This window comes from Rhipicephalus microplus, chromosome 2, assembly GCF_043290135.1.
Source record: "Rhipicephalus microplus isolate Deutch F79 chromosome 2, USDA_Rmic, whole genome shotgun sequence".
NCBI lineage: Eukaryota > Metazoa > Arthropoda > Arachnida > Ixodida > Ixodidae > Rhipicephalus > Rhipicephalus microplus.
Window position 1 is genome coordinate 8,596,733 of NC_134701.1, and position 15,928 is coordinate 8,612,660.

Below are 15,928 nucleotides of genomic sequence, written 5' to 3' on the forward strand. Positions count from 1 at the left end.
TTCTTATGGTGGTGAGAGTGAAGCAGGACTGTCTCCGTGGCGCAATTGGCTTGCGCGATCGGCTGTTAACCGAAACGTTGGAGGTTCGAGCCTACCCGGTGGCTGTGCGGCGCTTTTTTTTCTGTGGGCTGATTGCTTTGAAGATATGTTCTGATGGTGGTGAGAGTGGAGCAGGACTGTCTCTGTGGCGCAATTGGCTAGCGTGAGCGGCTGTTAACCGAAAAGTTGGAGGTTCGAGCCCACCCGGTGGTGGTGCGGCGCTTTTTTTTCTTTGGGCTGATAGCTTTGAAGATATGTTCTGATGGTGGTGAGAGTGGAGCAGGACTGTCTTCATGGCGCAATTGGCTAGCGCGATCGGCTGTTAACCAAACGGTCGGAGGTTCGAGCCCACCCGGTGGTGGTATGGCGCTTGTTTTTCTTTGGGCTGATAGCTTTGAAGATATGTTTTGATGGTGGTGAGAGTGGAGCAGGACTGTCTCCGTGGCGCAATTGGCTAGTGCGATCGGCTGTTAACCGAAAGGTTGGAGTTTCGAGCCCACCCGGTGGTGGTGCGGCGCTTTTTTTTTGGGCTGATAGCTTTGAAGGTATGTTCTGATGGTGGTGAGAGTAGAGCACGACTGTCTCCGTTGCGCAGTTGGCTAGCGTGATCGGCTGTTAACCGAAAGGTTGGAAGTTCGAGCCCACGCGGTGGTGGTGCGGCGCTTTTTTTTCTTTGTGCTGATAGCTTTGAAGATTGTTCTGATGGTGGTGAGAGTGGAGCAGGACTGTCTCCGTGGCGCAACTGGCTAGCGCCATTGGCTGTTAACCAAAAGGTTGGAGGTTCGAGCCACCCGGTCGTGGTGCGGTGGTTTTTTTTCTTTGGGCTGATAGCTTTGAAGATATGTTCTGATGATGGTGAGAGGGAGGCAGGACTGCATCCGTGGCGCAATTGGCTAGCGCGATCGGCTGTTAACCGAAAAGTCGGAGGTTCGAGCCCACCCAGTGGTGGTGCGGCGCTTTTTTTCTTTGCGCTGATAGCTTTGAAGATATGTTCTGATGGTGGGGAGAGTGGAGAAAGACTGTCTCCTTGGCGCAATGGGCTAGCGCGATCGGCTGTTAACCGAAAGGTTGGAGTTTCGAGCCCTCCCGGGTGTGGTGTGTTGCTTTTTTCTTTGCGCTGATTGCTTTGAAGATATGTTCTGATGGTGGTGAGAGTGGAGCAGGACTGTCTCCGTGGCGCAATTGGCTAGCGCGATCGGCTGTTAACCGAAAGGTTGGAGTTTCGAGCCCACCCGGCGGTGGTGCGGCGGTTTTTTTTCTTTGGGCTGATAGCATTAAGATATGTTCTGATGGTGGTGAGAGTGGAGCAGGAGTGTCTCCGTGGCGCAATGGGCTAGCGCGATCGGCTGTTAACCGAAAGGTTGGAGTTTCGAGCCCTCCCGGGTGTGGTGTGTTGCTTTTTTCTTTGCGCTGATAGCTTTGAAGATATGTTCTGATGGTGGTGAGAGTGGAGCAGGACTGTCTCCTTGGCGCAATGGGCTAGCGCGATCGGCTGTTAACCGAAAGGTTGGAGTTTCGAGCCCTCCCGGGTGTGGTGTGTTGCTTTTTTCTTTGCGCTGATAGCTTTGAAGATATGTTCTGATGGTGGTGAGAGTGGAGCAGGACTGTCTCCGTGGCGCAATTGGCTAGCGCGATCGGCTGTTAACCGAAAGGTTGGAGTTTCGAGCCCACCCGGCGGTGGTGCGGCGCTTTTTTTTCTTTGGGCTGATAGCATTGAAGGTATGTTTTGATGGTGGTGAGAGTAGAGCAGGACTGTCTCCGCGGCGCAATTGGCTAGCGTGATCGGCTGTTAACCGAAAGGTTGGAGGTTCGAGCCCACCCGGTGGTGGTGCGGCGCTTTTTTTTCTGCGGGCTGATAGCTTTGAAGATATGTTCTGATGGTGGTGAGAGTGGAGCAGGACTGTCTCCGTGGCGAAATTGGCTAGCGCGATTGGCTGTTAACCGAAAGGTTGGAGGTTCGGGCCCACCCGGTAGTGGTGCGGTGCTTTTTTTATTTGGGCTGATAGCTTTGAAGATATGTTCTGATGGTGGTGAGAGTGGAGCAGGACTGTCTCCGTGGCGCAATTGGCTAGCGCGATCGGCTGTTAGCCAAAAGGTCGGAGTGTCGAGCCCTCCCGGGTGTGGTGTGTTGCTTTTTTCTTTGCGCTGATAGCTTTGAAGATACGTTCTGATGGTGGTGAGAGTGGAGCAGGACTGTCTCCGTGGCGCAATGGGCTAGCGCGATCGGCTGTTAACCGAAAGGTTGGAGTTTCGAGCCCTCCCGGGTGTGGTGTGTTGCTTTTTTCTTTGCGCTGATAGCTTTGAAAATATGTTCTGATGGTGGTGAGAGTGGAGCAGGACTGTCTCCGTGGCGCAATTGGCTAGTGCGATCAGCTGTTAACCGAAAGGTTGGAGGTTTGAGCCCACCCGGTGGTGGTGCGGCGCTTTTTTTCTTTGCGCTGATAGCTTTGAAGATATGTTCTGATGGTGGTGAGAGTGGAGCAAGACTGTCTCCGTGGCGCAATGGGCTAGCGCGATCGGCTGTTAACCGAAAGGTTGGAGTTTCGAGCCCTCCCGGGTGTGGTGTGTTGCTTTTTTCTTTGCGCTGATAGCTTTGAAAATATGTTCTGATGGTGGTGAGAGTGGAGCAGGACTGTCTCCGTGGCGCAATTGGCTAGTGCGATCAGCTGTTAACCGAAAAGTTGGAGGTTCGAGCCCACCCGGTGGTGGTGCGGCGCTTTTTTTTCTTTGGGCTGATAGCTTTGAAGATATGTTCTGATGGTGGTGAGAGTGGAGCAGGACTGTCTCCATGGCGCAATTGGCTAGCGCGATCGGCTGTTAACCAAACGATCGGAGGTTCGAGCCCACCCGGTGGTGGTATGGCGCTTGTTTTTCTTTGGGCTGATAGCTTTGAAGATATGTTCTGATGGTGGTGAGAGTGGAGCAGGACTGTCTCCGTGGCGCAATTGGCTAGCGCGATCGGCTGTTAACCGAAAGGTTGGAGTTTCGAGCCCACCCGGTGGTGGTGCAGCGCTTTTTTTTCTTTGGGCTGATAGCTTTTAAGGTATGTTCTGATGGTGGTGAGAGTAGAGCAGGACTGTCTCCGTGGCGCAATAGGCTTGTGCGATCGGCTGTTAACCGAAAGGTTGGAGTTTCGAGCCATCCCGGGAGTGGTGTGTTGCTTTTTTCTTTGCGCTGATAGCTTTGAAGATATGTTCTGATTGTGGTGAGAGTGGAGCACGACTGTCTCCGTGGCGCAGTTGGCTAGCGCGATCGGCCGTTAACAGAAAGGTCGGAGGTTCGAGCCCACCCGGTGGTGGTGCGGCGCTTTTTTTCTTTGTGCTGATAGCTTTGAAGATATGTTCTGATGGTGGTGAGAGTGGAGCAGGACGGTCCCCGTGGCACAATTCGCTAGCGCGATTGGCTGTTAACCGAAAAGTTTGAGGTTCGAGCCCTCCCGAGTGGGGTGTGTTGCTTTTTTCTTTGCGCTGATAGCTTTGAAGATATGTTCTGATGGTGGTGAGAGTGGAGCAGGACTGTCTCCGTGGCGCAATTGGCTAGCGCGATCGGCTGTTAACCGAAAGGTTGGAGTTTCGAGCCCACCCGGTGGTGGTGCAGCGCTTTTTTTTCTTTGGGCTGATAGCTTTGAAGGTATGTTCTGATGGTGGTGAGAGTAGAGCAGGACTGTCTCCGTGGCGCAATAGGCTAGTGCGATCGGCTGTTAACCGAAAGGTTGGAGTTTCGAGCCATCCCGGGAGTGGTGTGTTGCTTTTTTCTTTGCGCTGATAGCTTTGAAGATATGTTCTGATGGTGGTGAGAGTGGAGCACGACTGTCTCCGTGGCGCAGTTGGCTAGCGCGATCGGCCGTTAACAGAAAGGTCGGAGGTTCGAGCCCACCCGGTGGTGGTGCGGCGCTTTTTTTTCTTTGTGCTGATAGCTTTGAAGATATGTTCTGATGGTGGTGAGAGTGGAGCAGGACGGTCCCCGTGGCACAATTCGCTAGCGCGATTGGCTGTTAACCGAAAAGTTGGAGGTTCGAGCCCTCCCGAGTGGGGTGTGTTGCTTTTTTCTTTGCGCTGATAGCTTTGAAGATATGTTCTGATGGTGGTGAGAGTGGAGCACGATTGTCTCCGTGGCGCAATTGGCTAACGCGATCTTCTGTTAACCGAAAGGCTGGAGGTTCGAGCCCACCCGGTGGTGGTGCGGCGCTTTTTTTTCTTTGCGCTGATAGCTTTGAAGGTATGATCTGACGGTGGTGAGAGTGGAGCACGACTGTCTCCGTGGCGCAATGGGCTAGCGTGATCGGCTGTTAACCGAAAGGTTGGAGGTTCGAGCCCACCCGGTGGTGGTGCGGCGCTTTTTTTTCTGTGGGCTGATAGCTTTGAAGATATGTTCTGATGGTGGTGAGAGTGGAGCAGGACTGTCTCCGTGGCGAAATTGGCTAGCGCGATTGGCTGTTAACCGAAAGGTTGGAGGTTCGGGCCCACCCGGTAGTGGTGCGGTGCTTTTTTTCTTTGGGCTGATAGCTTTGAAGATATGTTCTGATGGTGGTGAGAGTGACGCAGGACTGTCTCCGTGGCGCAATTGGCTAGCGCGATCGGCTGTTAGCCAAAAGTTCGGAGGTTTGAGCCCACCCGGTTGTGGTGCGGCGCTTTTTTTTCTTTGGGCTGATAGCTTTGAAGATATGTACTTATGGTGCTGAGAGTGGAGCAGGACTGTCTCCGTGGTGCAATTGGCTAGCGCGATCGGCTGTTAACCAAAAAGTTGGAGGTTCGAGCCTACCCGGTGGTTGTGCGGCGCTTTTGTTTCTGTGGGCTGATCGCTTTGAAGATATGTTCTGATGGAGGTGAGAGGGGAGCAGGACTGTCTCCGTGGCGCAATTGGCTAGTGTGATCGGCTGTTAACCGAAAAGTTGGAGGTTCGAGCCCACCCGGTGGTGGTGCGGCGCTTTTTTTTTTGGGCTGATAGCTTTGAAGATATGTTATGTAGGTGGTGAGAGTGGAGCAGGACTGTCTCCTTGGCGCAATTGGCTAGCGCGATCGGCTGTTAACCAAACGGTCGGAGGTTCGAGCCCACCCGGTGGTGGTATGGCGCTTGTTTTTCTTTGGGCTGATAGCTTTGAAGATATGTTCTGATGGTGGTGAGAGTGGAGCAGGACTGTCTCCGTGGCGCAATTGGCTAGCGCGATCGGCTGTTAACCGAAAGGTTGGAGTTTCGAGCCCACCCGGCGGTGGTGCGGCGCTTTTTTTTCTTTGGGCTGATAGCTTTGAAGGTATGTTCTGATGGTGGTGAGAGTAGAGCAGGACTGTCTCCGTGGCGCAATTGGCTAGCGCGATCGGCTGTTAACCGAAAGGTTGGAGTTTCGAGCCCTCCCGGGAGTGGTGTGTTGCTTTTTTCTTTGCGCTGATAGCTTTGAAGATATGTTCTGATGGTGGTAAGAGTGGAGCACGACTGTCTCCGTTGCGCAGTTGGCTAGCGCGATCGGCTGTTAACCGAAAGGTTGGAAGTTCGAGCCCACGCGGTGGTGGTGCGGCGCTTTTTTTTCTTTGTGCTGATAGCTTTGAAGATTGTTCTGATGGTGGTGAGAGTGGAGCAGGACTGTCTCCGTGGCGCAACTGCCTAGCGCGATTGGCTGTTAACCAAAAGGTTGGAGGTTCGAGCCACCCGGTCGTGGTGCGGTGTTTTTTTTTTCTTTGGGCTGATAGCTTTGAAGATATGTTCTGATGATGGTGAGAGGGAGGCAGGACTGCATCCGTGGCGCAACTGGCTAGCGCGATCGGCTGTTAACCGAAAAGTCGGAGGTTCGAGCCCACCCAGTGGTGGTGCGGCGCTTTTTTTTCTTTGGGCTGATACCTTTAAGATATGTTCTGATGGTGGTGAGAGTGGAGCAGGACTGTCTCCGTGGCGCAATTGGCTTGCGCGATCGGCTGTTAACCGAAAGGTTGGAGTTTCGAGCCCTCCCGGGTGTGGTGTGTTGCTTTTTTTTTGCGCTGATAGCTTTGAAGATATGTTCTGATGGTGGTGAGAGTGGAGCAGGACTGTCTCCGTGGCGCAATTGGCTAGCGCGATCAGCTGTTAACCGAAAGGTTGGAGGTTTGAGCCCACCCGGTGGTGGTGCGGCGCTTTTTTTCTTTGCGCTGATAGCTTTGAAGATATGTTCTGATGGTGGGGAGAGTGGAGCAAGACTGTCTCCGTGGCGCAGTGGGCTAGCGCGATCGGCTGTTAACTGAAAGGTTTGAGTTTCGTGCCCTCCCAGGATTGGTGTGTTTCTTTTTTCTTTGTGGTAATAGCTTTTAAGATATGTTCTGATGGTGGTGAGAGTGGAGCAGGACTGTCTTTGTGGCGCAATTGGCTAGCGCGATAGGCTGTTATCCGAAAGTTTGGAGGTTTGAGCCCACCCAGTGGGGGTGCGGTGCTTTTTTTTTCTTTGGGGTGATAGCTCTGAAGAAATGGTCTGACGGTGGTGAGAGTGGAGCAGGACGGTCTCCGTGGCGCAATTCGCTAGCGCGATCGGCTGTTAACCGAAAAGTTGGAGGTGCGAGCCCTCCCAGGTGGCTTGTGTTGCTTTTTTCTTTGCGCTGATATCTTTGAAGATATGTTCTGATGGTGGTGAGAGTGGAGCACGATTGTCTCCGTGGCGCAATGGGCTAGCGCGATCGGCTGTTGACCGAAAGGTTGGAGTTTCGAGCCCTCCCGGGAATGGTGTGTTGCTTTTTTCTTTGCGCTGATAGCTTTGAAGATATGTTCTGATGGTGGTGAAGTGGAGCAAGACTGTCTCCGTGGCGCAATTGGCTAGCGCGATCGGCTGTTAACCGAAAAGTCGGAGGTTCGAGCCCACCCAGTGGTGGTGCGGCGCTTTTTTTTCTTTGGGCTGATACCTTTAAGATATGTTCTGATGGTGGTGAGAGTGGAGCAGGACTGTCTCCGTGGCGCAATTGGCTTGCGCTATCGGCTGTTAACCGAAAGGTTGGAGGTTCGAGCCCACCCGGTGGTGGTGCGGCGCTTTTTTTCTTTGGGCTGATAGCTTGAAGGTATGTTCTGATGGTGGTGAGAGTAGAGCAGGACTGTCTCCGTGGCGCAATTGGCTAGCGCGATCGGCTGTTAACCGAAAGGTTGGAGTTTCGAGCCCTCCCGGGAGTGGTGTGTTGCTTTTTCCTTTGCGCTGATAGCTTTGAAGATATGTTCTGATAGTGGTGAGAGTGGAGCACGACTGTCTCCGTGGCGCAGTTGGCTAGCGCGATCGGCTGTGAACCGAAAGGTTGGAGGTTCGAGCCCACCCGGTGGTGGTGCGGCGCTTTTTTTTCTTTGTGCTGATAGCTTTGAAGATATGTTCTGATGGTGGTGAGAGTGGAGCAGGACTGTCTCCGTGGCGCAATTGGCTAGCGTGATTGGCTGTTAACCAAAAGGTTGGAGGTTCGAGCCACCCGGTGGTGGTGCGGTGGTTTTTTTTCTTTGGGCTGATAGCTTTGAAGATATGTTCTGATGATGGTGAGAGTGGAGCAGGACTGTCTCCGTGGCGCAATTGGCTAGCGCGATCGGCTGTTAACCGAAAACTCGGAGGTTCGAGCCCACCCAGTGGTGGTGCGGCGCTTTTTTTTCTTTGGGCTGATACCTTTAAGGTATGTTCTGATGGTGGTGAGAGTGGAGCAGGAGTGTCTCCGTGGCGCAATGGGCTAGCGCGATCGGCTGTTGACCGAAAGGTTGGAGTTTCGAGCCCTCCCGGGAATTGTGTGTTGCTTTTTTCTTTGCGCTGATAGCTTTGAAGATATGTTCTGATGGTGGTGAAGTGGAGCAAGACTGTCTCCGTGGCGCAATTGGCTAGCGCGATCGGCTGTTAACCGAAAAGTCGGAGGTTCGAGCCCACCCAGTGGTGGTGCGGCGCTTTTTTTTCTTTGGGCTGATACCTTTAAGATATGTTCTGATGGTGGTGAGAGTGGAGCAGGACTGTCTCCGTGGCGCAATTGGCTTGCGCGATCGGCTGTTAACCGAAAGGTTGGAGGTTCGAGCCCACCCGGTGGTGGTGCGGCGCTTTTTTTCTTTGGGCTGATAGCTTGAAGGTATGTTCTGATGGTGGTGAGAGTAGAGCAGGACTGTCTCCGTGGCGCAATTGGCTAGCGCGATCGGCTGTTAACCGAAAGGTTGGAGTTTCGAGCCCTCCCGGGAGTGGTGTGTTGCTTTTTCCTTTGCGCTGATAGCTTTGAAGATATGTTCTGATAGTGGTGAGAGTGGAGCACGACTGTCTCCGTGGCGCAGTTGGCTAGCGCGATCGGCTGTGAACCGAAAGGTTGGAGGTTCGAGCCCACCCGGTGGTGGTGCGGCGCTTTTTTTTCTTTGTGCTGATAGCTTTGAAGATATGTTCTGATGGTGGTGAGAGTGGAGCAGGACTGTCTCCGTGGCGCAATTGGCTAGCGTGATTGGCTGTTAACCAAAAGGTTGGAGGTTCGAGCCCACCCGGTGGTGGTGCAGCGCTTTTTTTTCTTTGGGCTGATAGCTTTGAAGGTATGTTCTGATGGTGGTGAGAGTAGAGCAGGACTGTCTCCGTGGCGCAATAGGCTTGTGCGATCGGCTGTTAACCGAAAGGTTGGAGTTTCGAGCCATCCCGGGAGTGGTGTGTTGCTTTTTTCTTTGCGCTGATAGCTTTGAAGATATGTTCTGATTGTGGTGAGAGTGGAGCACGACTGTCTCCGTGGCGCAGTTGGCTAGCGCGATCGGCCGTTAACAGAAAGGTCGGAGGTTCGAGCCCACCCGGTGGTGGTGCGGCGCTTTTTTTCTTTGTGCTGATAGCTTTGAAGATATGTTCTGATGGTGGTGAGAGTGGAGCAGGACGGTCCCCGTGGCACAATTCGCTAGCGCGATTGGCTGTTAACCGAAAAGTTTGAGGTTCGAGCCCTCCCGAGTGGGGTGTGTTGCTTTTTTCTTTGCGCTGATAGCTTTGAAGATATGTTCTGATGGTGGTGAGAGTGGAGCAGGACTGTCTCCGTGGCGCAATTGGCTAGCGCGATCGGCTGTTAACCGAAAGGTTGGAGTTTCGAGCCCACCCGGTGGTGGTGCCGCGCTTTTTTTTCTTTGGGCTGATAGCTTTGAAGGTATGTTCTGATGGTGGTGAGAGTAGAGCAGGACTGTCTCCGTGGCGCAATAGGCTAGTGCGATCGGCTGTTAACCGAAAGGTTGGAGTTTCGAGCCATCCCGGGAGTGGTGTGTTGCTTTTTTCTTTGCGCTGATAGCTTTGAAGATATGTTCTGATGGTGGTGAGAGTGGAGCACGACTGTCTCCGTGGCGCAGTTGGCTAGCGCGATCGGCCGTTAACAGAAAGGTCGGAGGTTCGAGCCCACCCGGTGGTGGTGCGGCGCTTTTTTTTCTTTGTGCTGATAGCTTTGAAGATATGTTCTGATGGTGGTGAGAGTGGAGCAGGACGGTCCCCGTGGCACAATTCGCTAGAGCGATTGGCTGTTAACCGAAAAGTTGGAGGTTCGAGCCCTCCCGAGTGGGGTGTGTTGCTTTTTTCTTTGCGCTGATAGCTTTGAAGATATGTTCTGATGGTGGTGAGAGTGGAGCACGATTGTCTCCGTGGCGCAATTGGCTAACGCGATCTTCTGTTAACCGAAAGGTTGGAGGTTCGAGCCCACCCGGTGGTGGTGCGGCGCTTTTTTTTCTTTGCGCTGATAGCTTTGAAGGTATGATCTGACGGTGGTGAGAGTGGAGCACGACTGTCTCCGTGGCGCAATGGGCTAGCGTGATCGGCTGTTAACCGAAAGGTTGGAGGTTCGAGCCCACCCGGTGGTGGTGCGGCGGTTTTTTTTCTGTGGGCTGATAGCTTTGAAGATATGTTCTGATGGTGGTGAGAGTGGAGCAGGACTGTCTCCGTGGCGAAATTGGCTAGCGCGATTGGCTGTTAACCGAAAGGTTGGAGGTTCGGGCCCACCCGGTAGTGGTGCGGTGCTTTTTTTCTTTGGGCTGATAGCTTTGAAGATATGTTCTGATGGTGGTGAGAGTGACGCAGGACTGTCTCCGTGGCGCAATTGGCTAGCGCGATCGGCTGTTAGCCAAAAGTTCGGAGGTTTGAGCCCACCCGGTTGTGGTGCGGCGCTTTTTTTTCTTTGGGCTGATAGCTTTGAAGATATGTACTTATGGTGCTGAGAGTGGAGCAGGACTGTCTCCGTGGTGCAATTGGCTAGCGCGATCGGCTGTTAACCAAAAAGTTGGAGGTTCGAGCCTACCCGGTGGTTGTGCGGCGCTTTTGTTTCTGTGGGCTGATCGCTTTGAAGATATGTTCTGATGGAGGTGAGAGGGGAGCAGGACTGTCTCCGTGGCGCAATTGGCTAGTGTGATCGGCTGTTAACCGAAAAGTTGGAGGTTCGAGCCCACCCGGTGGTGGTGCGGCGCTTTTTTTTTTGGGCTGATAGCTTTGAAGATATGTTATGTAGGTGGTGAGAGTGGAGCAGGACTGTCTCCTTGGCGCAATTGGCTAGCGCGATCGGCTGTTAACCAAACGGTCGGAGGTTCGAGCCCACCCGGTGGTGGTATGGCGCTTGTTTTTCTTTGGGCTGATAGCTTTGAAGATATGTTCTGATGGTGGTGAGAGTGGAGCAGGACTGTCTCCGTGGCGCAATTGGCTAGCGCGATCGGCTGTTAACCGAAAGGTTGGAGTTTCGAGCCCACCCGGCGGTGGTGCGGCGCTTTTTTTTCTTTGGGCTGATAGCTTTGAAGGTATGTTCTGATGGTGGTGAGAGTAGAGCAGGACTGTCTCCGTGGCGCAATTGGCTAGCGCGATCGGCTGTTAACCGAAAGGTTGGAGTTTCGAGCCCTCCCGGGAGTGGTGTGTTGCTTTTTTCTTTGCGCTGATAGCTTTGAAGATATGTTCTGATGGTGGTAAGAGTGGAGCACGACTGTCTCCGTTGCGCAGTTGGCTAGCGCGATCGGCTGTTAACCGAAAGGTTGGAAGTTCGAGCCCACGCGGTGGTGGTGCGGCGCTTTTTTTTCTTTGTGCTGATAGCTTTGAAGATTGTTCTGATGGTGGTGAGAGTGGAGCAGGACTGTCTCCGTGGCGCAACTGCCTAGCGCGATTGGCTGTTAACCAAAAGGTTGGAGGTTCGAGCCACCCGGTCGTGGTGCGGTGTTTTTTTTTCTTTGGGCTGATAGCTTTGAAGATATGTTCTGATGATGGTGAGAGGGAGGCAGGACTGCATCCGTGGCGCAACTGGCTAGCGCGATCGGCTGTTAACCGAAAAGTCGGAGGTTCGAGCCCACCCAGTGGTGGTGCGGCGCTTTTTTTTCTTTGGGCTGATACCTTTAAGATATGTTCTGATGGTGGTGAGAGTGGAGCAGGACTGTCTCCGTGGCGCAATTGGCTTGCGCGATCGGCTGTTAACCGAAAGGTTGGAGTTTCGAGCCCTCCCGGGTGTGGTGTGTTGCTTTTTTTTGCGCTGATAGCTTTGAAGATATGTTCTGATGGTGGTGAGAGTGGAGCAGGACTGTCTCCGTGGCGCAATTGGCTAGCGCGATCAGCTGTTAACCGAAAGGTTGGAGGTTTGAGCCCACCCGGTGGTGGTGCGGCGCTTTTTTTCTTTGCGCTGATAGCTTTGAAGATATGTTCTGATGTGGGGAGAGTGGAGCAAGACTGTCTCCGTGGCGCAGTGGGCTAGCGCGATCGGCTGTTAACTGAAAGGTTTGAGTTTCGTGCCCTCCCAGGATTGGTGTGTTTCTTTTTTCTTTGTGGTAATAGCTTTTAAGATATGTTCTGATGGTGGTGAGAGTGGAGCAGGACTGTCTTTGTGGCGCAATTGGCTAGCGCGATAGGCTGTTATCCGAAAGTTTGGAGGTTTGAGCCCACCCAGTGGGGGTGCGGTGCTTTTTTTTTCTTTGGGGTGATAGCTCTGAAGAAATGGTCTGACGGTGGTGAGAGTGGAGCAGGACGGTCTCCGTGGCGCAATTCGCTAGCGCGATCGGCTGTTAACCGAAAAGTTGGAGGTGCGAGCCCTCCCAGGTGGCTTGTGTTGCTTTTTTCTTTGCGCTGATATCTTTGAAGATATGTTCTGATGGTGGTGAGAGTGGAGCACGATTGTCTCCGTGGCGCAATGGGCTAGCGCGATCGGCTGTTGACCGAAAGGTTGGAGTTTCGAGCCCTCCCGGGAATGGTGTGTTGCTTTTTTCTTTGCGCTGATAGCTTTGAAGATATGTTCTGATGGTGGTGAGAGTGACGCAGGACTGTCTCCGTGGCGCAATTGGCTAGCGCGATCGGCTGTTAGCCAAAAGTTCGGAGGTTTGAGCCCACCCGGTTGTGGTGCGGCGCTTTTTTTTCTTTGGGCTGATAGCTTTGAAGATATGTACTTATGGTGCTGAGAGTGGAGCAGGACTGTCTCCGTGGTGCAATTGGCTAGCGCGATCGGCTGTTAACCAAAAAGTTGGAGGTTCGAGCCTACCCGGTGGTTGTGCGGCGCTTTTGTTTCTGTGGGCTGATCGCTTTGAAGATATGTTCTGATGGAGGTGAGAGGGGAGCAGGACTGTCTCCGTGGCGCAATTGGCTAGTGTGATCGGCTGTTAACCGAAAAGTTGGAGGTTCGAGCCCACCCGGTGGTGGTGCGGCGCTTTTTTTTTTGGGCTGATAGCTTTGAAGATATGTTATGTAGGTGGTGAGAGTGGAGCAGGACTGTCTCCTTGGCGCAATTGGCTAGCGCGATCGGCTGTTAACCAAACGGTCGGAGGTTCGAGCCCACCCGGTGGTGGTATGGCGCTTGTTTTTCTTTGGGCTGATAGCTTTGAAGATATGTTCTGATGGTGGTGAGAGTGGAGCAGGACTGTCTCCGTGGCGCAATTGGCTAGCGCGATCGGCTGTTAACCGAAAGGTTGGAGTTTCGAGCCCACCCGGCGGTGGTGCGGCGCTTTTTTTTCTTTGGGCTGATAGCTTTGAAGGTATGTTCTGATGGTGGTGAGAGTAGAGCAGGACTGTCTCCGTGGCGCAATTGGCTAGCGCGATCGGCTGTTAACCGAAAGGTTGGAGTTTCGAGCCCTCCCGGGAGTGGTGTGTTGCTTTTTTCTTTGCGCTGATAGCTTTGAAGATATGTTCTGATGGTGGTAAGAGTGGAGCACGACTGTCTCCGTTGCGCAGTTGGCTAGCGCGATCGGCTGTTAACCGAAAGGTTGGAAGTTCGAGCCCACGCGGTGGTGGTGCGGCGCTTTTTTTTCTTTGTGCTGATAGCTTTGAAGATTGTTCTGATGGTGGTGAGAGTGGAGCAGGACTGTCTCCGTGGCGCAACTGCCTAGCGCGATTGGCTGTTAACCAAAAGGTTGGAGGTTCGAGCCACCCGGTCGTGGTGCGGTGTTTTTTTTTCTTTGGGCTGATAGCTTTGAAGATATGTTCTGATGATGGTGAGAGGGAGGCAGGACTGCATCCGTGGCGCAACTGGCTAGCGCGATCGGCTGTTAACCGAAAAGTCGGAGGTTCGAGCCCACCCAGTGGTGGTGCGGCGCTTTTTTTTCTTTGGGCTGATACCTTTAAGATATGTTCTGATGGTGGTGAGAGTGGAGCAGGACTGTCTCCGTGGCGCAATTGGCTTGCGCGATCGGCTGTTAACCGAAAGGTTGGAGTTTCGAGCCCTCCCGGGTGTGGTGTGTTGCTTTTTTTTGCGCTGATAGCTTTGAAGATATGTTCTGATGGTGGTGAGAGTGGAGCAGGACTGTCTCCGTGGCGCAATTGGCTAGCGCGATCAGCTGTTAACCGAAAGGTTGGAGGTTTGAGCCCACCTGGTGGTGGTGCGGCGCTTTTTTTCTTTGCGCTGATAGCTTTGAAGATATGTTCTGATGGTGGGGAGAGTGGAGCAAGACTGTCTCCGTGGCGCAGTGGGCTAGCGCGATCGGCTGTTAACTGAAAGGTTTGAGTTTCGTGCCCTCCCAGGATTGGTGTGTTTCTTTTTTCTTTGTGGTAATAGCTTTTAAGATATGTTCTGATGGTGGTGAGAGTGGAGCAGGACTGTCTTTGTGGCGCAATTGGCTAGCGCGATAGGCTGTTATCCGAAAGTTTGGAGGTTTGAGCCCACCCAGTGGGGGTGCGGTGCTTTTTTTTTCTTTGGGGTGATAGCTCTGAAGAAATGGTCTGACGGTGGTGAGAGTGGAGCAGGACGGTCTCCGTGGCGCAATTCGCTAGCGCGATCGGCTGTTAACCGAAAAGTTGGAGGTGCGAGCCCTCCCAGGTGGCTTGTGTTGCTTTTTTCTTTGCGCTGATATCTTTGAAGATATGTTCTGATGGTGGTGAGAGTGGAGCACGATTGTCTCCGTGGCGCAATGGGCTAGCGCGATCGGCTGTTGACCGAAAGGTTGGAGTTTCGAGCCCTCCCGGGAATGGTGTGTTGCTTTTTTCTTTGCGCTGATAGCTTTGAAGATATGTTCTGATGGTGGTGAAGTGGAGCAAGACTGTCTCCGTGGCGCAATTGGCTAGCGCGATCGGCTGTTAACCGAAAAGTCGGAGGTTCGAGCCCACCCAGTGGTGGTGCGGCGCTTTTTTTTCTTTGGGCTGATACCTTTAAGATATGTTCTGATGGTGGTGAGAGTGGAGCAGGACTGTCTCCGTGGCGCAATTGGCTTGCGCGATCGGCTGTTAACCGAAAGGTTGGAGGTTCGAGCCCACCCGGTGGTGGTGCGGCGCTTTTTTTCTTTGGGCTGATAGCTTGAAGGTATGTTCTGATGGTGGTGAGAGTAGAGCAGGACTGTCTCCGTGGCGCAATTGGCTAGCGCGATCGGCTGTTAACCGAAAGGTTGGAGTTTCGAGCCCTCCCGGGAGTGGTGTGTTGCTTTTTCCTTTGCGCTGATAGCTTTGAAGATATGTTCTGATAGTGGTGAGAGTGGAGCACGACTGTCTCCGTGGCGCAGTTGGCTAGCGCGATCGGCTGTGAACCGAAAGGTTGGAGGTTCGAGCCCACCCGGTGGTGGTGCGGCGCTTTTTTTTCTTTGTGCTGATAGCTTTGAAGATATGTTCTGATGGTGGTGAGAGTGGAGCAGGACTGTCTCCGTGGCGCAATTGGCTAGCGTGATTGGCTGTTAACCAAAAGGTTGGAGGTTCGAGCCACCCGGTGGTGGTGCGGTGGTTTTTTTTCTTTGGGCTGATAGCTTTGAAGATATGTTCTGATGATGGTGAGAGTGGAGCAGGACTGTCTCCGTGGCGCAATTGGCTAGCGCGATCGGCTGTTAACCGAAAACTCGGAGGTTCGAGCCCACCCAGTGGTGGTGCGGCGCTTTTTTTTCTTTGGGCTGATACCTTTAAGGTATGTTCTGATGGTGGTGAGAGTGGAGCAGGAGTGTCTCCGTGGCGCAATGGGCTAGCGCGATCGGCTGTTAACCGAAAGGTTGGAGTTTCGAGCCCTCCCGGGTGTGGTGTGTTGCTTTTTTCTTTGCGCTGATAGCTTTGAAGATATGTTCTGATGGTGGTGAGAGTGCAGCAGGACTGTCTCCGTGGCGCAATCGGCTAGTGCGATCAGCTGTTAACCGAAAGGTTGGAGGTTTGAGCCCACCCGGTGGTGGTGCGGCGCTTTTTTTCTTTGCGCTGATAGCTTTGAAGATATGTTCTGATGGTGGTGAGAGTGGAGAAAGACTGTCTCCTTGGCGCAATGGGCTAGCGCGATCGGCTGTTAACCGAAAGGTTGGAGTTTCGAGCCCTCCCGGGTGTGGTGTGTTGCTTTTTTCTTTGCGCTGATAGCTTTGAAGATATGTTCTGATGGTGGTGAGAGTGGAGCAGGACTGTCTCCGTGGCGCAATTGGCTAGCGCGATCGGCTGTTAACCGAAAGGTTGGAGTTTCGAGCCCACCCGTCGGTGGTGCGGCGCTTTTTTTTCTTTGGGCTGATAGCATTGAAGGTATGTTCTGATGGTGGTGAGAGTAGAGCAGGAGTGTCTCCGCGGCGCTATTGGCTAGCGTGATCGGCT